Source organism: Ips typographus, linkage group LG8, assembly GCF_016097725.1.
Source record: "Ips typographus isolate SLU linkage group LG8, UJ_Ityp_2.0, whole genome shotgun sequence".
In the NCBI taxonomy this organism is placed as follows: Eukaryota; Metazoa; Arthropoda; class Insecta; order Coleoptera; family Curculionidae; genus Ips; species Ips typographus.
The window spans coordinates 7286539-7309642 of NC_138429.1; the positions used below are offsets into that span (position 1 = coordinate 7286539).

The window sequence follows — 23104 nt, forward strand, 5'->3', positions numbered from 1 at the left end:
CATTAAATAGTTCTCATGATTGAAGAAGTGTAATTTGCCTAGTTTAGTTTCTCCTCTATGTGAAATAGAAATTTCCGGATATCGCCAGTATCATGTTCTTATATGCTTCATTAGGTTTTAATAAGCAAGTATGGGATCATAAATTTTGGTTTAATCAGAGATGTTCAGGACGTTTAATTTAGTAAAGCATTAATAATTTCATAAGTCTTATTTACCGCTAATACACTTTACAATTTATTGAATTGGGTTCCAGACAGAAAATTCAAAGAAAACAGTTTAAAGCAATTTAATTTTAAAATTGTTTACACTATAACTACCAATTTGTATGTTTGAAGTGTGCTTTCAATATTTGTAGTAAATATTTCAATATGGTTGATATGAATTGAGTGGAATGCATTTTCTTTGAGCGTTTCAGCTAGAAAATGGATAAACATTGCACAAACATCCATACGGGAATGTTCTAAGAATATTTAGTATTTTGATAACCAGTAGTAGTATTTTTTGATAACTGTAATATTCTTTAACTCAAGTACACTTTTACTCACAATTCAAAGACTTTACAATAAAATGAACTTTCAAGCAATTAAGTTAAACTACTTAACAATCTGATTTTAAATCAAATTCACACATTTATATGCACCGATCTCTAATCTTTTAAACACAACAAACCATTATCACCGACCTTGGACTATTCGATTGATTTAAGGTCTCAAAAACCACTACTACCAGTTTGGTCGTACTGAAAGTCGAATGGTTTCAGATCGGTCGATCGGGACGACCGACTTAATCAACCACTCGCTTTTGCATTAATTTTATTAGTGATGTTTTATTCATTTGCATCATCGCCCATTTATCGAAATAGTCCCGACAACGAAAGTGGTCGGTTTTAAATTAACAATTAGTAGAAAATACCGACGGTAGATTGATTTGAAAAACGATTATTAACGGGAATTGTGTGTCTAGCCTTGGTCGGAAATGGGTTTTGTGATGATCGCAGTTAATTTGCATTTAGTTTTTAATCGGCTCTGTAGGGTAGTTTGTTTGCATAAATCAAATTAAAGCTAATGCTACATCATTTTGTATGTTCCAATAGAATGGATTTTGAATGCGGGTAATTACGTAAATACTGATTACCAAAGCATAGTGGATAGTGCAAGCGAAATATGTATTATAGACCACTTTCGATGTTTTCTTGACTTTTACTTTTGGGGAAGGATGATCATTATTTATCACGCAACATTGCATGTGAAATTTGGGAATCACTGATATGAAAATTACATATTTTCAAAATTCTTTTATAGTATTATGGTTTTCTAATCGAAAAGTACACTAAACAGTCTGCGTTTACAAGCTTGATTGAATTACTGTTTTTTGAGAGTTTTGACAGAAAATTATGTTTCGTACAGGATTCGACTCGGTTGTTAAGCTACGCACATAAAAATTGTTTTTTAAATGGAACACCCTGTATATTATTTCATTTTTTGGCAAGATCTTAAATTGACCATTCTAATGGCATATAACATTTGATATTTTAATTTTTCTTCTTTTTAACGATTTTTTTGTGCGTATCTCAAAAACCGTGTCTAATAGAAACAAACTATTCACACTACTGGAAATGTATTTTAGAAATAAAAAATAATGCACCTGGAAGTTTTTAAAAAAAGTACGACTCTGTCAAACTGTGACAGATATTAACGGTTTTGGTCATTAAGTGTTGTATCAAATTTTAGCCTCAGACACCGACATCAGTTTTTGGTTTAATAATAAGAGCACTTCCCATTTAAATACATCCAATTTGGCCCACCCTGTACAATAGATTGTAAAGATTTTGTAACCGTTTTTCTTAGAAACAGTTCACTCTAGCAAAACATTCATAAAATTGTTTAGAATGGATCACAGTAAGATATAGGATGTTTCAGTTTAAACCAAAAACAGTACCAAATCAAACTGATAATCATGGCAAAAATGTCGTCTTTGTCATTCTGTCAAAATTTTATTTCACGAAATGACATTATGTAAGTAAGCCATTTTCGAGATATTGCAAAAGTTTGTTTGTTACTCACAAATTTAAACTAGCTTAATTAAAACACAAATTAAGAATTTCCAAAAATGTGAAAGAGTTAAAATTGACTAGACTATGCATGCTATCATGTTTTTTAGGTTATTTTAAATACCTATATTAAGTTTTTATGAATTTCAAAAAATTTATTGTTTTTGTACATTATAACAATTTAAATTTATACCATAAAACTGCCACAAATAAAATTGATATGACGTTACAAATCCCAATAATTTGTGTCGACTAATCCGTAATAAATCAATAATTTGCATGAAAATCAACTTGATTTGACGGCCGTCAGGTTTTATTGGATATGAACATTTCAAAATTTTGCGTACAAATTCAATTCAATTCAAATCAATAGTAAAGAGTGAAAACCATTTCAAATGACTAAACTACAAGGTGGTCCAGTTTTAAATGTCAATAATTCACCAATGGATAGCCAATCAAAAAATAAGTTGACATGCATTATGTCATTTTCAATAAATAAATAAATCAGGATTTTTTTTATTCAATTAAACACTGGTAACAGTCCGAATTTTTGGACTAATTTACTTTTTTTACTTTCATCAATCAAGAGTCTGAAACTTAACTTTTACTATAAAGTTTGAAATTCGATTTTTCAGTCTTAAAGCAAAGTGAAGCGTCTAGAAGTCAATTTAATACTGACTAAGCGTGAAATGGCATGTATAAACCTATGGAAAATGTAAAAATAGTTTTTTAAGTCTCCTATGTCAAAAACTTGGTGAAGGTAACCCTAAAACTCGATTTTCCTAGCTGAAAGCAGTTTTAAAGCCCTAAAAATAGTCCAGAGTTCTAAGAAAATGAAAAGCAAAGTAATCAAACCTGAAAAGTTAGTCTTCAAGTCAATTTTTATGAATGTAATGTCAATATCCTGTATTTAAGACTATTTTCAAGACTAAAATATTGAAATGTATTTTCAAATTATGAAAACTTACTTCAAATGGAAATTTTAAGCTTTGATGTCACTTTTCATTGGTTTAGGGTTACTTTTTGGTGTCCAAGTCCATTTTCAAGGTTGAAATGTGTGAATTTGTAGTAAAAAATTGTAGATAAAGTAGTTTTTCATGACTACAACCTAATTTTCACTACTAAAGTTTTTCAACTTATCTGAAAACTATAACGAATGACTACAAAGACAGTTTTTAAGCCTTTCAAGTCAATTTTCACAGTTTCCAAGTCAATTGCCAAGGCTAAAATCTTTCAATTTGTGAAAACTGGTCAAAAGACAATTTTTAAGCCTCTCAAGTCAATTTTTATTTAAATTTACTGGTTTCTGTCAATTTTCAAAACTAAAGTTTTTCAATTTGTCTGGAAACTATAAAAATTGGCTACGAAGACATGTTTTAAGCTTCTTAAGTAAATTTTCACTGTTTTCAAGACCATTTTTAAGTTAAGTTAAGTCTTTGAACGTAATAACTCAATTGTCTCTTAAACGAAGCTCCAAATCAGAATTTCTTAAGAGGTACTTATTTTGTCAAATTGGACAAGTAAAGTAAAAAAAACTAAATTTTTTTCAAAATATCCAGTGACGTAAAGAATCAATCCATCTTCCTGTATCTACGCTACTGGAGAATTTTGGCAAACGTCATTCATATTAAGTATTAATTTCATAAGTGCTTGTTCCAAATTTGATCAAAATTGCTACAACGGTTTGACAATTATGACAAAAAATACGAAAATTTGAAGGACTGTATTTTTCTTAGAAAGCATTTTTCAGGAAAATGACATAATGCATGTCAACTTATTTTTTAATGGACTATGCAATGGTAAATTATTGACATTTAAAACTGGACCACCACTCACTGTCACACTGGACCATATTATTTAGAGGTTTCTGTCGAATTAAAAAAAAAAAAATTAGATGGCTTAGGATACTTGAAATGTCTGACAATTGTGGAAAATTTTTTGGCTTTGAGTGGTTTTTACTGGGCTTTATTTTGAAAAAGTGATTATTTGTCCTGCCAATTTTTTCGGCTGTGATTTTTAGTATACTATTCTCTTAAATTAATATTTAAAATGAGTGAAACTTGTCTGTGCTGCAACTCAGCTTTAGTAACTGAGCAAAATGAGTTTACTGCTTAAAGCTCTGGCCTGATATAATTAAATCTCTTAATTAATTTATGAGAAATAAACATTTATCAGCTTGAGGCGTCACCATGTTTATCAAAATTCAAGTTTCTACTAACGACAATCTAATGATTGATTTGCATTATGGTTACACAAAACACTATCAATTTATCATCTGACCGTGAAACTGAAATCAACAAAATACAAATTTTAGAAAGTTTCACCTTATTAAGTTTTGGTTTAATATGTAAAGCCGCTTATATTGGTGGGACTTTTAAGAATTGGTAAATTTTGGGTTGTGGCCACAAGAAAAAAAACTGTTTTTGGTATTTAAACTTTATACTAAAAAAAGTCGATATTTGGCTAATTGGTGCTAAGCTTCAGTCGCACTTTCTTCTTGGTGTTGTCGCCGCAATTTTCCTAAAGATTGCGGTTTATCCGCCGTCATGAACAATTAATCGCGCCATAAAAACAATAATAGATCAGTTTTTATCTTGCAAATTCAATTTGGATTATCTCACTATCGATATTTTCCTTAACGTTATTATTTTTGTTACATGAAGTCATGCCCGAATTATGTCATTCGATTTTGTCTAGAAAATTTGTATACCTTTATAGAAATGGTACGAAACGGCCTTAAGAATTGAGACGTAAAAAGGCCACGTTTTGCGACACCCAGTACCGTTAAAAGAAATATCAAATCGTTTTAATTGAATGTCAACATGGCTGACCGCCTTTCGGGGCAAAATCGCGGATATTTCACAAAACCAATTTGCCTTGTGTCGGACTTCAGCTTAGTCATCTGAATCTTTTGATCATTACTAATAATATTGTACTGATTAAGATAAGGACGTAATTTTAGTTAAATGACCGGACTTTCAGATGTAGGTACATGTGGGATTAATAACATTCCCTACTTCTTGATCATGTGCTTTTTAGCATTCTGTGGGTTTGGTCCCTAGAAGGCTTTAGAGTTAACCGAAAAGAGCTCCAACATTTTTGGTGCACTCCTTCTTTATTCAATCCTAAATAACTTTCTTATTTAGCATACTACTTTAAGACTTTTATATGTCTATGGATAGCTATTGAACTGAGCTTTCCAGAAAATATTTGTGTTGATAGATTTATGAAATGGTTATCTCTAAAACTTTGAAATCGAGCATTGTTCTACACCTTTTAACTGAACAATTCACTCCTCTTCAATAATTGTTGATTGGAATTTCTTATTCGTTTGATGTTTTTCTCCATCGCCTAAAAGCTTGTAATACGCATTTTATGTAATTTCTAAATTGATGAAACTAATTTTTGAACGTTTTGGCTTTGTATAGATCACTGTAAACGTTCTGCTATATCAATCATCATAAACCAATTCAAATCGCTACCACATCTGCCAACCTTGTTCGGCGACTTTCAAAGGCCGTATCGCGACTCAAAACTCTTTTGTTTCTACGACCGCGGAGAGGACGTATACCTAGAGCACCGCGCCGTCGAGTAGTATGCACCATTCAGTTGTCTAGGTGACGTCGTCCACGACGGCGCCCGTTCACCAGGTATCTCGCCGGCCTCGAAAAGGACGTGCAGGTGTACGTTTCGGTGAAAACAGGTGACCGCGACCTCCTGCCGGCTATTTCTTCCAAAAAGTGAAATTATGTGAATACTTCCCCGTACTGGAATAATAGAGTTTTCTGAACGATTCAGGTGAGTGGGTTCCTCGAACAGGACATTCTGGTTCGTGAAGGACGGTGGAGTTTTAATGGCCGCTATTGGTACTTTAAGTAGCGATGTAGTGTGAACGACGCCTAATGGCTTTTATGGGTTTATTGTTTTCTTAATTAAAAGGCTTTGACCGCGACTATGCAAATTCAGTCCTACCTATTTTGGAATGAGAAAATCTGGGAACAACCGTAAACCGTTATCTGCATTGAACATTGATGAGATGTGGTCTACGTGCATTCTTCACACATTTTAATAACTTAAGTGTGATGGTAATTTTAAACTAAATCATGATCATATTACTGATTGTCACCTGTTTTCTTAAAAACATTACCAAATGATCAGAATAATGTATTTGCCCAGAAGAGAATTAGCATATTTATGCATCATATATGATAAAATTGATATAACAATTAAAAGTATTAGAATTGGTCCAATTTAACCAAAATATCAGTGATATCATTTTCAATAAATTTTGATATCTGATCAGCAATTTTCACTCAAAGATTGCGGAACTATGTGAATGAAATTGTTTATTCTGAAACGTTAAAAGTTATATTAATTATTAAGATCTAGATAGTTTTTAATCAAATATTAAACAAGTAACAGTAAAATAACAGTTTTTGAATGCAATACATGACTAGGTAAAATAAATACTTGATGTTCTGTTCTGAAAAAAAATTGTATCATAACGAATCCAAATTATAGTAAGTTTATGTTTAGAGGTAAATAACCATATTCGGTCTCCTAGAAATGAAACTAAAGCTTATCATCTGATGAGTATTTAATCCTTAAAACAAACACTTCATAATCTACAAGTTACAAGTTATTTTATAGTAGCTTAGTTTACCTTTTCATTAACAATATTAAATATCTCAGTACCTTGATCCCACATTTTGCTTGCCCCAAAGAATTATTATTTATTTTGCAGTTTTATTTTTTTTCTAATCCAATCCAAAAGCAACCAAAGATTTCATTTAACTAGTAGGGTGTCTTCACTGTAGAATTCTTGTATGTTATGGAATGGATTTCATTGAAAATTTGTGGAAATATGTGAAAATTCATAGAATGAAGATTAAAATAGAAAAATATCTCCACAGAGGGAGAATTGTGATAAAGGACAAGTTATCCTTAATCTTTTGACAAATACCAACCAATCCAAAAGTCTAGAAGAAGACAGATGTCTGAAGGGTTTCTTTTATAACGATTTTTTTGTGTTTTTCCTCTTTTTGTGCGTTTCCTCTTTCTCTTTCACCATTTTCTTTTTTCTAACTTATATTTCAAATTTTTTACTAAATTTCTTGTTTTGCATTGTGTCGTTTTTTTGGAAGTCTGGATTTCATGTGTTGAAACTTTTCCAGGTCTCGTTACCTTTCTTGAAAAAACCATTTGGCTGTCTTTGTATCTACACTAACCTTGTGTCAAAGTCGCAAACTTTCAAAATGGCGTTTATTGGACACCTTGTTAAGTACAAAATTCAGTCATCATGTCATCCAGATTGACACGTTTTGGAACACTTTCATGTTTATGTTTTCCAGGAAAATAAACCATATTTATTGATTAGACAGATGGGCTGTGGTGTTAAGTCAATCTACAAATCCAGCTTAAACTGTTAGAGAAATAAAGCAAATGATCTGTAGGAGTAGAAAAGGGTACCATTTTCAAAAGTTGTTTTGTTTTTGTTTCAAACGTCTACTCACGTAACATTTACTAAAATTAATTAAAAAACTAGATTTTTTAAATAATTTTGCATAACAAATTACTTAAAATTCGACAGTTGGTCTATTATACTAATTAAAGGAAATGTCATCAGAGAAAGCAGTGTTATACAACTACTAATGTCTATTTAGATGTTTTATGTTACCAAAAATATTAACTAAACTATGAAATGGTCATTTTTATTTGATTTCCTATATTTAAATGAGAGTGTCAAAGTGAAATTTTGATTTATTAACAATTTTTGAAACTCTGCTAATTGATTAAGTCGACTTGTTCCATTCCACCATCCACCATCCACCTCCACAGTCACCTAAGAAAAATTGCCAATCATTCCTTTGAGACAAAAATGATATTTTCCTATTGTTATAGGTTTTCGAGTGCACAACACTACAATTTTGTGAAATTTACGTTTCTTCTGTCTAGTCTGCTTCATTGTTTATTTTTACTGAAGATGAACAGATGGGAACTAGCAAAATTATTTAACACCCAAGGTGAACAAACCTTAAACAAAGAAAGTGTTTTTTTTTGTGACTTTTAAGTGCAATTCTCAAAAATGTAGTAGAATCCGTTTATTTATCATCGAAAGTGTTGCGATCCGGGTTGAATACGAGAAGTAAAAGCGTAACTTAATATATTTAAGCACTTGGCAGACGAATTTAAATATTAGCAACGATTGACTTAAGATGCAGGACAGGCGAAAACGGAAAAGTGAAAATTAAGAAGTATAATGCGTACAACTCATTAGTTCTCAAATTAGTGCCGAGCCGATTGCGTGCATACCAACACACCTGTTAATATTTGCCGACCCAATTTTTTTTAGTATTTTTATTAACTTTATAATTATGCCGATTATTATAGTGACTGAAAATCGACTACGTTTCCTAATGTAGGTTAACGTTCAAATAAGATTTTTAAAACTATAAACGGCGTTAATTGTTATATAAACACCAAACAAGCTAGTGACAGAACCAGTTTTTCCTTTTGAACTAGTATCGATTATATTATAATGCGTAATTAAACACGTTTTCCAAGGGGTAATTATCGTTGTTGGATGGTCGATTTGATTTGAAGGTTGATTCACATACTTAAAACCAATGTCAACTAAAACCGGACTGAATGGAAATTTCCCCATTTTAATTTTTTAATTAATTAGGACAAAGAGAATAATACTTAACCAGTTTGATATGCAACACGAACACACGTTTAATGTGAGAATTTCCACGTGATTTATGAGGTGGTTGAAATTGAAGAACAATAACGCAAATAGTCGAAAGAGCTTTTCTCGTACTGTCTGATTTATATCGTTTCTGGGACCTGAAATCTCTCACAACCTGGTAAAAACCTGACAAATGACGTGATTTTCTGTTTATGTCAGCGATTAACGGGCAACTTTCGAGAGTAGGTCAAATTATATTAGCATCTTGTTGGTCCGCATGTTTGGCCAGAGGCTGTCTGGCTCGACACGATTATCGAGAACACTTTGGTATATGTTTTTAACTGTTATAGTGGAATTTCTGTACATATTGGTTTTAAAACAACTTTGTTGGTTTACTCACCCTGGTAATTCAAAATATCTATGGTTAGGCTATCAATCAGCTTAAATGAAGCCAATGTAGAAGATTTTCTATTAACTTAGAAAATTGTTGACATCCAAGGTGGTAAGATCTTGATTTAGCTAAAACCTATAACCACAAGGAAACTTAAAAAGACCAATGAGTTCAATTTATATAAACTTGTATGTTTTACAAAGTTTTGCATTTAACTTGTACAATAAGTCATTTTACCTCTTCAAATAAGTCCAGGAAGAAATAAACGTTTTTTTCCTGATATTTTCGGAAGTAATCGGATTTATTAACTCCATGGCTGAACTAGTAAAACAAACATCCTGCATCCAGGTATGTGTCAAACGTTTTTTTTTTAAATTTGACATTTATAATTTGCCTTGAAAATATGAACCAAAACCTGCTTTTATAAATTATAAATTATAAAAACTGCTTTAATAAATATAAACGAAGATACAAATTGGAATGGAAAATAGAGGAAATAAAAATAAAAAATGAGAAAATAAATTCACAAAACAAAACATTTAAAAAACTAATTTTCATTTTATATTGTTTGTCTATAGCAAATATAAAATAGTAAGTTGATTGTATTTTTGGCCGCATTCGTTTTCAAGCTCCATGGAGCGAGCAGAGCGATTTTGACGTCACGATGACGTACTTTGGCAAAAGCATAATTGGTCCAACTGTCAAATTAGGTCATCGTGACGTCAAAAACGATCTGCTCGCTTCATAGAGCTTGAAAACGAATGCGGCCATTGTGTTGTTGATTTGACACTTAACCTAACCTAGTCACGGTCATTTGGAAAATTTTGCTGTCACTTTTTAATTATTATAAAAAATGTTAAACTGTTTTAATGCAAAAACAGAGAAGTACTAAATTTACTTTTGAAACACATTGGCAGGAAACTTATCGATAATGTTATTACACTGCTAATTACAGTGACTTACTCTATATCTTTCAATTCATACAGAGGAACGAGTGCAAACAAGACAAAAATGGGACAAAACTTCAAAAGATAAACCGATCTGTCATAATTTGTCGGATAAAGTAGTCATTTGACCATCTCAAGTGTCATAAGTATTATGATGATGATTATATGATGTAATATTTGCTTTTTCCAGACTGACACATGACATTTATGAAGTTCGCTTTTTTAATCAGGTTTTTGAAATAAATTCAAAATTTGAGCTTTTTCAGGAGTATTTTATAGAATTAATAATAACTTTTTTAATTTTAATATTAGTATCTATTAATGACTTAAATTTGCTCAACGACTTGTATTAAAATAAGAATCTTTGACTAAATCATTATCAAAGTATTTCCAAATAAGCACTTTCTTGTTGTAGGATGTTTGTTTGTATCTATCAAATTATCAACCAATCAATTAATGCGTTTTACTGTTAACTACCGGCGGACTTGCAAACCAACCACGCGATATATCCTTCCTGTATGAACTTTTTCCAAGAAACCTTTCTGAAATCAAAATTTACATTAATTATCGCCTTTCACTCAAACTGGCCCCCCTGGGGGAACCAAACAAAATTTTTTCCAAACCTGGTCATTAAATAACCTAGACCGTTACGCAATGGTGTCTAATTAACCAGTGCTCCTTTTGCATCGTTAAATCTACCAGGAAATCGAGATTTGCGTTATTAATGGTAGATGCAGATTGGTTATCGGGTTGCTTCGCATACCTTCGAGACGTTTAAATTAGATGTTTTGAGGAATTTCACGCACGTGGCTCAGTTGAGAGGTAATTAAACCCTCAGAGGATGATGCCCTAGAATGCTTTTATGTTGAGTTAGTATGCGCATCTCGTATCTGCTGTTTTTCTATTTCGAGTATTTTAATCAACGACCTTAATACCGGAGTCTGTTTACGCCTTTTTAGTGCAATGTAGCGGTATGTTGAAAAGCATTAAAGCAGGAATTTTCTGCAAATTAATGTAAAGTTTTGTTGTTGTAGTAGAGTTTAAAGTGGTTTTCAGGAGCAATGTCATCCCACGTTGATTAAGCGAGATTTTAACGTGACTTGAATGCTTTTGTCATGCTGTCTACTGTTTGCGTGATCTGCAATAGGAGATACATCATTTTTATCTTTTATAGAGTTACGTGTCGAGGTTTCTTTTACTTCAAAAAGACCGATTACTTCTAATCTAAATGCGTTTTAAAGCTCTTGAGGCCTACTTTAAAAACTATTAGATACTACCTGGGTGATGAAGATAAGAAAACCCTTTATTTTTTAATGCTAAAAGTGTCTTTTGTCGTAATTATTAAATATCAACTAACAATATCAGTTAATTGTCTAGTAGACACTGAATAACCAGACAATAATCAAGCAATCAGTCATAGATGACAAAATTTCCAGTTTGTCACCAAGAAATCTGTAAAATGTGGTTTTTGCTACGTAACAAGAGTCCCATGACCAATTTTAATTAAATTAGATGGGTAAAATTGCGTACTTGGTGCTAATGAGTTTCAATGTAAATTGATATTTTCAGTAAACCAAAATGTTAGCAAGTCTTAGCAAATTACACAAAATGTGTCCATTTTCTGACTTCGTGACAAAATAGTAATTTTCCACATTGTAAGTTTTTCCCAAAATGGGAAAGTTTACTCTTCCTTTTAGTTCGTTTTAAACGAATGTTTTCACGGCGCAAACGAGTAATAATTTCGTTGATTTACAGATACGAACTTGCAAGGCTGTAAATCTTTTAAATAATAGGAAAGTGAAGCTTTCGATGTTATCTTTGCATAATTCAAGGAAGGACGAAGATCTCTAGTCAAGCTAATAACGGAGATTTTACTTTACGTGAAAACATCGTAAGTTTAAGACCAATTACCATAAGAAGTTTGTATTTTTACTCTAAGTTTCCTCAAATTGAGGTGCTAGATTTAATAAATGGTTTAACTTAAGTTGTCAATTATGGTAGCAAACTGGAAAAGCTAAAAAAAAGTTTTTCAGTTTACAGCTGAAATTAAAATGAATGAACGAATTTCCTGCGAATTTAAATAGAGCTACGATTTTTCGAAAAGTATAAAAATTCAATTTTTCTCAAAAGTGCAGATTTTGGAAAATTTTTATTTTGCAAGTTATAACAAGGAACCTTAAATTACGTGAGATAAGCACAAAAAAAGTACTTTTTGAAATTCAATATCTCGGTAACATGAAGAGCTAGACTTGAAAGTATGTTTGTTTAAAATAACCTACCATTGCATACTTCAACTACTTTTGCAATTATAACAAATGGTCTCTTTTTGTCATTTCACAAATACAGGGTGTCGAAAATTACCAAAAACTTGTTGTCACGTATCAAGTAAACTTTTATATGGTTTTTGTAAAGTGTTTTAACTTTTTTTCGACATGTCTTTTGTAAAACTACCTTTCCGGACACCCTGTATACTCAATCAGAATTAACTCCATAGTTACTGTAATTTAAATTAATATATTTTCTATGTTATTACATTAAAACTAAATTGTGTGAAACTTACAATTTTTCTATAAATATACCAATTATAGCATACAGAAAGTAATTGCAATAATTAATCAGGAAGTAGAAAGGTACATAGTACAATACATCTATTATATGTCTGGTAATTATGAAACACTATTTATTCTAGTTTGTATTTATATTGTAAATCAGCAGCTAGCAAATGACGTGTATTCAATACCTGCTATTATGTTTTTTTTTTCAGTAAGTGATTGTAAAACTTTAATAACACTACATGTGTACTAATGAAACATTTTTAGGTTTGGTGAGATACAGCAAAAACGCCTTTCTCATCACTTTTCACTAACCTTTCATATTAACATATTTAACATATTTAAAGAAAATGTTTTAAATTAAACAAAACACTTGAAGTAAAGTGAATAAAAACTATTTTCATTACATAAACAATGTTTGCATGACACCTTGGTGCTCTATTTAATTAATAATTTTATTTTAAACATCGTCTTGGTCGATTATCATCTTACAGAAATCAGCAATGGAGAAGATTTTTTTTCTAATTTTTCTGTAATTACTCAAGAACTCCTGCAGTAACCCGAATAGAAAAATAGTCGTTACATAATTACAACAAACACCGTGTTAAATAATATTATTGTGCATCTATTGTGTGTCTAAAGGACACATTGTTCGATGTGGTTTCGGTAATTGATACACGAAGTATACTTTCAACGATCTGTCGCGTTTACAATCCGTTTGGATGGCAGGTGTTTGTAGCGCGTGAAACGTGCAAAATAGAAAGTGTTTTATTCTAATCTTGTCATAATTTGTTAGTTTGAGTGTGCAGAGAAACCACAAGATGATTAGTTGTGCTGATATTTATTTTCGATTCTCAGATCAATATTGTTTCAGACCATCAGACAACATGTTCACTTAGGAACGTAGTAGGGTACTTTTAGAATAATAGACCAGAATCGAATTGTTGTGGTGATGTTTGTTAACATTTTGCTTGTTCTGTGGAATACATGCATTAACGACATCATCCGAAGATTCGTTGGCCACTACAAGTTGCCTTCTGTTCATGTTAATTCCACTGAAACTTGGTTTGCAGTTTCTGTCATTTTTGCTGGCTTGAAGGTTTGAGATTATTGCATTCATAGGTTTTTTAACTTCTACCTTATCTTTTTTTTCGAAAGAGACTCTTTGCAATTCATCTTTGTTGAAGTCTACCTTTGGAGTTGCAGAACATGATGCCTTTTGGTACACCTGGAACTTCTTCAATTTCTACGTTTTATACCTGCGCATCTTTTGTTAAATCGTTTTTAGGACCTTTTCAAGTAAAATCATCTTTAGTGCAGATATTTGCATTTTGTATACCTATACATATGTATGTGGATGTGGTGGTAAGCACCACCAAGTGAAACGATTCTTCTCCCTGACATCTGGTAGGAGTGTTTATGATGATAGATTTTTCCGCATAATTATAAAATGTCGGAACCATTTAGTGAATATGTTCTTTGAATTTACCCACATGGTTAAAAAGAAACATAGTTCCAGAAGAAAAAACCCAGAAAAACAAATTTCTTGGGTTTCCTTCTAAATCATCATTTTGTGAGTGTAATTGATATTGATCACAATTCAATGAAGTTCGCTTATACTGTCAGATTTCGCTCTGCTATTTTTATAAGTAATATTGAACCCTCAAACCATGACAAATTAACTGATTATACGGTACTTCTAAATCAACTCACGTACGTAATAAACAAAATTAAAAAATCGACAGGAAATCGATCGTAATAAAAACTAATGCCACGTTCAGAGCAAATTTAACGCCATTTGGAATCCGGCGAAGCAAATTTGTGATTGGCCATCACCAATCGCAAACAGAGCCGCTATATACGATATTATTATAGACTTACGACCTGTACGTTTATAATGCGGCTAATTGCATTTAATTGTTTAATGCCTCGTAGATGCGTGAGTAATGTTGTATTGAGGATAATCGTTGCAGAAATATTTAAATCAAGGTTGCTAGTCGATTGGGGTACGTAGGCGAAGCATAATATTTATGTGAACACCAGAATTTATGGCACATGATAAGTGAAAAAAAGAAATCGACAAGAATTGCTGATTATTGGCTCCTCACGGTCAATTTATAGTCGTAAGGACAGACAGCTACCGGTCATTATCGCTGACACTTTGATTTACGAAGACACATACAGGGAAAATTCTTTGATACTAGAACTTCACTCAATTTTCGTTATCAATATAAATAATTAGTCAAGTTTGACGTCCTGTAACTGTCACATTGGAATGGGAAAATGACAGTTTTAAGCACATTTTTGGAATCCTCACTAAATTTCCTATCTAATGACATAAAAAACACTAAAAAATCAGGTACAGTCAGGGAGAAAAGCAGTGTCAAAGTTTAAATTGACAGAAACACAGTTTGAAAGGACAGTCAGGGACAAAATCACTTGTAAAACCCACTTGGAATGGGAAAATGACAGTTTTAAGCACAGTTTTGGAATCCTCATTCAATTTCCTATCAAATGACATAAAAAACACTAAAAAATGAAATACAGTCAGAGAGAAAAGCAGTGTCAAAGTGTAAATTGACAGAAACACAGTTTGAAAGGACAGTCAGAGACAAAATCGCTTGTAAAACTCACTTGGAATAGGAAAATGACAGTTTTAAGCACATTTTTTGGAATCCTCACTAAATTTTCTATCTAATGACATAAAAAGCACAAAAAAAGCAGGTACAATCAGAGAGAAAAGCAGTGTCACAATTTGAAAGGACAATCAGGGACAAAATCACTTGTAAACACCACTTAGAATGGGAAAATGACAGTTTTAAGCACATTTTTGGAATCCTCATTAAATTTCCTGTCAAATGACATAAAAAGCACAAAAAAGCAGGTACAATCAGAGAGAAAAGCAGTGTCACAATTTGAAAGGACAATCAGGGACAAAATCACTTGTAAACCCCACTTAGAATCGGAAAATGACAGTTTTAAGCACATTTTTGGAATCCTCATTAAATTTTCTATCAAATGACATAAAAAACACAAGAAAATCAAGTACAATCAGGGAGAAAAGTGGTGTCAAAGTTTAAATTGACAGAAACGCAGTTTGAAAGGACAATCAGGGACAAAATTACTCATAAAACCCACTTGGAAAGGGAAAATGATAGTTTTAAGCACATTTTTGGAATCCTCATTAAATTTCCAATCTAATGACATAAAAAATACAAAAAACTCAAGTACAGTCAGAGAGAAAAGCAGTGTCAAAGTGTAAATTGACAGAAACACAGTTTGAAAGGACAGTCAGGGACAAAATCGCTTGTATAACTCACTTGGAATAGGAAAATGACAGTTTTAAGCACATTTTTTGGAATCCTCACTAAATTTTCTATCTAATGACATAAAAAGCACAAAAAAAGCAGGTACAATCAGAGAGAAAAGCAGTGTCACAGTTTGAAAGGACAATCAGGGACAAAATCACTTGTAAACACCACTTAGAATGGGAAAATGACAGTTTTAAGCACATTTTTGGAATCCTCATTAAATTTTCTATCAAATGACATAAAAAACACAAGAAAATCAAGTACAATCAGGGAGAAAAGTGGTGTCAAAGTTTAAATTGACAGAAACGCAGTTTGAAAGGACAATCAGGGACAAAATTACTCATAAAACCCACTTGGAAAGGGAAAATGATAGTTTTAAGCACATTTTTGGAATCCTCATTAAATTTCCAATCTAATGACATAAAAAATACAAAAAACTCAGGTACAGTCAGAGAGAAAAGCAGTGTCAAGTTTAAATTGACAGAAACACAGTTTGAAAGGACAGTCAGGGACAAAGTCATGCGTAAAACCCACTTGGAATAGGAAAATGACAATTTTAAGCAGCACATTTTTGGAATCCTCATTAAATTTTCCATCTAATGACATGAAAAATACAAAAAAAATCAGGTACAGTCAGAAAGAAGAGCAGTGTCAACGTTTAAATTGACAGAAACACAGTTTGAAAGGACAGTCAGGGACAAAATTGCTTGTAAAACCCACTTGGAATGGAAAAATGACAGTTTTAAGTACATTTTTGGAATTCTCATTAAATTTCCTATCAAATGACATAAAAAACACAAAAAAATCAAGTACAGTCAGAGAGAAAAGCAGTGTCAAAGTGTAAATTGACAGAAACACAGTTTGAAAGGACAGTCAGGGACAAAATCGCTTGTAAAACTCACTTGGAATGGGAAATGGACCTACCAATTAAAAATTATATACCATTAGAAAGCCCATTTTATTGACTATCCAGAGAGGTGAAACAATCTATACAACGTTTGTCAAATAAGCAGGTAATTTAAGATCAAATGAATGTGTATAAAAAGTTAAGTCTAGCGTTTTCTTTTTCCTGAACGTGACAATATAATAGATCACAAGTGTGTTTAATAGTATATTCTTTAACGAGCTTAGAATCGTCTGGTGAATCCTTCTGGAATCATTTGGGTGAATAATACTCATTATATTCGAGAAGAAGACTCTATTTTTTACTACACACAGTGGATTGAGACTATTGAGCATCCTGGAGTAATTTACTTAGAAATGAAAGTATTACATATTTAAAAAAAAAACATTATAAATGGTAATTTCCATTACCTACTACTCTATACAATTTATGCAATACAAAATTTACATTCATGGCACTGTACTTTCAACGTGCAAACGAAATTTATCTTCAAATAATGCACGGAATTTCAATGCCGTCTGGCATACAAGTAAGTAACTTCGCAGTAGAATAGCAATTATCAAAAATAATTAACAGTAATTGCATCTATTCTAAACAAATATATTTTTTACGGTCGAGTTTTTGCATGCGGTGACATTGAAAACGTGCATTGTTCGATAAGACTGTGTGTTATTATTGATGACAAGGTAATGTTTATCAATAAACCACGCTTTTACTCACTAATGATTTCGTGTGGTTTTGATAAATTCAGTAATAATTTACATAGAATACATGCTTTCCTATAGTGTCACTGCACTGGGAAATCAATCCAATACAAAACTTTTAATAGGTTAAACCAGGAAACGATATAAAGCTATATTATATTCCCGGCTTAATTTCTTGGATTGCAAAATTGAATTAACGCAACTTATACCGACGACCTCCGAAGCACTTGAACGGTTTCGAGGTAATTCCATTACAAAACTCTCATTCTGACCGATAAATACTCAGAGATACTGAATTTTCTGACGTTATCGTTACAGCCAATCGGATTTGCGCCTCATTAGTGCGCACCCGTCATTGTTTTATGACGATTGATGTCTTAATAAGAAGCTTAATTTTATATGACGGGTAATTGTTACAGTTTGAGCCAGATAAAGGCTGAAATAGCAAATAATCAAAAAAATGAGAGATGTCAAGTCTGGAGATCTTTCCGGCCTTCAACCAGTTTTGGTACACATAATATACTGCTAAACTTGTTTGACACTAATCAGCTGAAAGTGTAAGGACAATTTGTTTATCAATTCAATAAACGCAAGATTACAGGAGTAATAAAGATTACAAATTGATAAATGTAATATGACGAAAATGGCAAGAGTAAGTCTAATAAGTTAGATTTAGTCATAAAATTGGGTAGGTACCTATAATCTGTTCACGATCTTTTAGATTTATCTTATCCATAGAAAATGACAGAAAAACTCAGAGCGTCATTGTTTTTGTGTCTGCTAGATAATGTCCATATCTAGTTTGGAAACGTCGTTATATTGTTACTATTGATTTACCAAAAAAAGACGTAAAAATACAACTAATTTGGTCATGACACAAAGAGAAGCATCACAAATGGTTGGAAAATCACTAGGAAAAAAGAGAATAAATTGAAAACAACAAAGTCTTGGTTAAAAGGGCTTCATATCATAATAATATATGGAAATCATTTTTTTTCTAAATTAATAGAAAACCCTTGTTTCAGATCCTTTTTAGTAAAGATTACGAGCTGCCACTGTTCACTGTACGTGATATAAACGTGATAATACTGAAACTATAACACAAGATCAATGCCACAGTAAAAAAAGTAATCATTTTCCCATTAGAAAACTGAAATCAAATTCAGTCCATCAGCATAACAGTCATCATCACAATTCCATTTTGAAAACAAACAACGCGGAACTAATTCTCATCTTAACAACCACGCACCATCCATATTTTTCTTCATTCAATAAAAATAATTCAATTTTATGATTGGTTTGAAAAGAAGTCATTGCCCGAAAGTTAATCAACCTTCTTGTTTTTACATCATTTGGCGCTGAGGAACAATGTTACCGAATTTTCTGCATCAGTGAAGAACCTACTGTTTACACAGTACCATCAAACTGGTTGGATTGCGTGGTTCAGATTGCTTAAGGACGAATTTCCTTCCCAGTTTCAGCTCACTTAAATAGTTACAAAACGCCTGCTATTATTCTCCTAACGTGTATAGTTTCAATGACCCCAGGCGTTAGTCATATCTTCCTTTTTTGTGAAATAGGTACTGGTGGTTTCCTTCCTGTTCGTGTGCGCGCGTACCAAGAATGGATGAATCTGAATTTACTGATGGTCGGTAGAAAGATAAGCCGGAGGATAATGAAAATGGACCAACGTGACTTTGGTAATAGAAAAGTGAACGCATTGAATGGAAAACGTTTACTAGTGCGACTTTTTCTTCGTTTTGCAAGTGGGTCAACGTGTGTTCTCTTAACGTAGTTTTAACACAAATGAAATAGCAGTTTGATTGTATTGGACCGTACAATTAATCAGAAAAGTAGTGTACTGTGCCTTAAGATTCTGTACGTGTTAACCAAAACAAACCTTATTAAAGGTTGAAAACAAAACCACCATTGATCAAATACTAACCAACGAAATGTATTTCCGACATAAGAGTGAGTGCTACCTTTAATTTACCAACCAAGTGATAGAAACAGAAGGTTACACAATTTAGTACTTTTTTCAGTTGGATCTATGTAGATACTTCTAATATACTGTCACCATCCAGATCCAGTCTCCTCTTCGTGGATATATCAATCCTGAATACTTAATAACTGAACATTCTCTCAAGTTGATTTGGAACACAAAATAGAGACAGTGAGCAAAACATACAGTCTAAAAAGTTTAAGCAAATACATTTGAGGCCGTTATATTCCTGCATATATTTTACAAACGAGGATTCAGGTTTTCAACAGAACAGGAATTAAAGTTACGATTTTAGAAAAGCCATTTTAAAAGCCTTAAATTTACTAAAATAACTTTCCTGAGAACATTCCACTCCAAAACAGTCTTTAGAAGGTTTTAAAGGCTTCTGGCAACTAAAAATGACTTTTAGAGATTTCTGGCAACTAAAAATGACTTGTAGTTGCTTCTGGCAAACTAAAAATCACTTATAGAGGCTTCTGGCAACTAGAAATGACTTGTAGAACCTACTGGCAACACAAAATAACTTCTAGAGGCATCTGGCATATTAAAAATCTTTAAGTCTTTAGAAGCTTAAGAAGGTTTTAGAGTTTTCTGGCAACTAAAAATGAGTTGTAGTTGCTTCTGTCACATAGAGGCTTAAAGCAACTACTATATTTTAAGAAAATGAAGATACAAAAACCACCTGCAGTGTCAAAAGTCACTGTAGATGTTAATTTACTTTATTAAGAGACTTCTTGATTAGATATCAGAGAAACCGTAAAATCAAAAATATTTTGAAGAAGGTTTTACTGTAAAATAAAGATGCTTAAACTTTAGCATCTTTACAGACAAAATGAACTTTAATAAAAAGCTAAGAGATCTGGAGTTTAGAAACTCTCTGAAGTAGAACTCTTCACATAGTATTAAATCAAAAACTTTTTTGTTTTTGCAGCAAAATTAAGGTAGTTTCCAGGTGTCTTAGAGACCGAGAATAAGTAGATTGAACCCAGCAACAACCAAATAAATTCATTGATCTAAAGTCAAACTGATTTTGTTACTTTTCAAAGAAGTTTCGTTGTTTTGTACCTCCATGAGATTGAATTTGACAGTTTCCAGGTTTAGAACAGAGACAGATGCCACAGGAAGGTAAATAATTTAAATTTTACAAATAAAGAGGCAAACTTTATTCAAAAAAATGTATGTGTCTATTAACTATTTTTTTTTTTTTTTTTATTCTTTTTTTTGTCACAAGCATATTATTAAACATTAACATCAATCATATAAATTGTTTTACTTTGTAATCCATATTTATTGGGACACGTTTTGAAACTTTATTGTTTCTTCTTTAAGGCACTTAAATTAAAATGTGTTGTTGACAATTTACCATAATAAAGATTATTTCTAGAGTTACTATTTTACTATTAGGGTTTACCATACAACATTATAATTGAGTTTCTCATTTATTCAACAAACATGTAGTGAAAATCAAACTTTTTCAACTATTAACGTAATTGATTCCAAATTGCGTAACGATTGAATTATTTGGTACAAACTTTAACTAGAGGTAATAAATCAAAGTGTGATGAAATTCTGAGCACGTTTATTCTAATAGTTCCACTTAACCACTCCATCCCACATATTAATGATAGTAATGAGAGGAACATGCACCTACTTTTTTTACTTTATGTGCTTCAGCATGATGATAAAGAATTCTTGAAATAACTTTCAAAATTGTTATCGTTTTTGAAGACGAGAAGTAGATCCTCCCATTTAAATTCAATTTTATCGAATTCCAGAAAACTCTCATCCATTACAACATAAAAAGTGGTACCTTCTGGTACCAATAAATTGCTGATGTAATTTTTATCTCATAGATACACACCTATAACAGTAAACACTGCATTTTATTACAAATATGCGTTATTATCACTTGTTTCCTGCGTGTTTCAGGAGTCTTTTAGCACAGTAATCACTATGTACTTACTATACGAACAAGTTAAATATTTTGCCAGTATCAATAATTGCCAAGTTTCAACAAAACCATCATAAAACCGTAATTATAGAAAATTACTTTGTTGTTTACAAAAAAATAGTTACGCAATTTGATTATACTCGCAAGTTTAACCGTTGAATACAAACTTAAATTATCCAGCAGAAACGCAATGAAATTGAGAAACTTATTTAATTTGTGGCCACCTAAATAATTTCAATTTTACTAACAAGAAAATTAAAATTTCTGGTTACTTTTTTAAATTTACAGTTACACAGATTTCACCTGTATTTGTGCACTTTTTTGTCTAATCAGAAAGTACAAATTGCATAAAGAAGATACACACACACACAAGACTAATTATTTCAATTGCACCAATGAAATTCCGCAACCGTCTTCATTATATATTAACAATTTATATTCGAAAAAGTGATGGGAAAGAATGGTAAAAAGGAATTCTGTACGGTTTGCGAAACTAACAAAGCACAGACCGCACTGAAAAACTCGTATTTCACGTAATTGTTTGTTTGGTTGTTAATTGGTTTATTATTTAAAGGAAAACAGTGCCACTGAATGCACATTTTTTGGTCTTAACCACTCTATATTTAAAATATATGGTGCTTGCATGCGCCAATTAAAGAAAAAAACAGCTTAAAAGACTGAAGAGATAAGGTCGTGAGAACTGCGATCGCTTTCTACTACTTATTTTCTTCCTTCAGGTCGAATATTTTTATACAGTGACATGGTTCACTAGTTTTTTGAATCGATATTAACCTTGAAATTAGGAGAGTTAACATTAAATATTATAAATAACGGTATTGTAGAGTTTTTTCCTGCTGTGTAATTGCAGAAAAGATTTTTTTCTATTTATCACATGATATGGCAATAAAATTTGCCAGTAAAGTGTACTTTTCTGTTAGTTGTTAGCAACAGTCATCATATTTTATAACAGTTCTCGTTGAGATTAAATTCCAAGACCTACATCCAAATCCTTTTACATTGATGAAAGTGCAGTTACTTTATAACTGATTACCTATACCGGATAGTCAAGTACGTAAATAGCGAAAATGATAAATCAGAAATTAAATTATATGGTAAGAACTACTTAATAGACAATGATCATCAATATTACTGGATGAAACCTTTCAGTTTTCAAAGAATGAAGTGTCATCTGCAAAAATTGCTGATTCTACAAATTTTCACAAAATCCACTAAAAATAGTTTTAGTTTGCTGTTTTTATGGAAGATCCTATTTTGAGAATCTGTGTTAAAATAAACATAATTTCAGTTAATACCAAAATTTTTTGGTATGTAATTTCAAACTAAAATTTGGATTTTTTTCCATTTTCATTTAAACGAAGCCAACTGTAAAGTAGCTTGATTATTTATTAAGTGTTTGGCTATGATATTTTTCTCTGAAGATGTAGTATTATACTACAAAATAATTGTCAGCAGTACTGAAAATGTTGAAACATTTTAAAGGACGTTAACGGAGTTATTAGTTCTAAAAATATGATGTGCAGCAAACGCTGGTTATTAAAAACTTAAGCAACTAAACAATTGCAAATTAATTTTAGATTACTTTA

At 31.7% G+C, this 23104-nt stretch overlaps 1 protein-coding gene across 5 annotated transcripts in view; it reads left to right on the forward strand.

Annotated features, from left to right (window-relative positions):
* Window positions 1–23104, forward strand: part of LOC145732562 (uncharacterized) — a 78902-nt gene that overhangs the window by 39315 nt on the left and 16483 nt on the right. The window contains exon 1 of one of the 5 annotated variants that reach the window (XM_081984905.1): window positions 5636–5848. The exons of the other annotated variants lie outside the window; for them this stretch is intronic. The gene's annotated coding sequence lies outside the window, so the exon portion shown is untranslated. Of the gene's footprint in view, window positions 1–5635; window positions 5849–23104 lie in introns of those variants that run through there. 5 annotated transcript variants of the gene reach the window in all.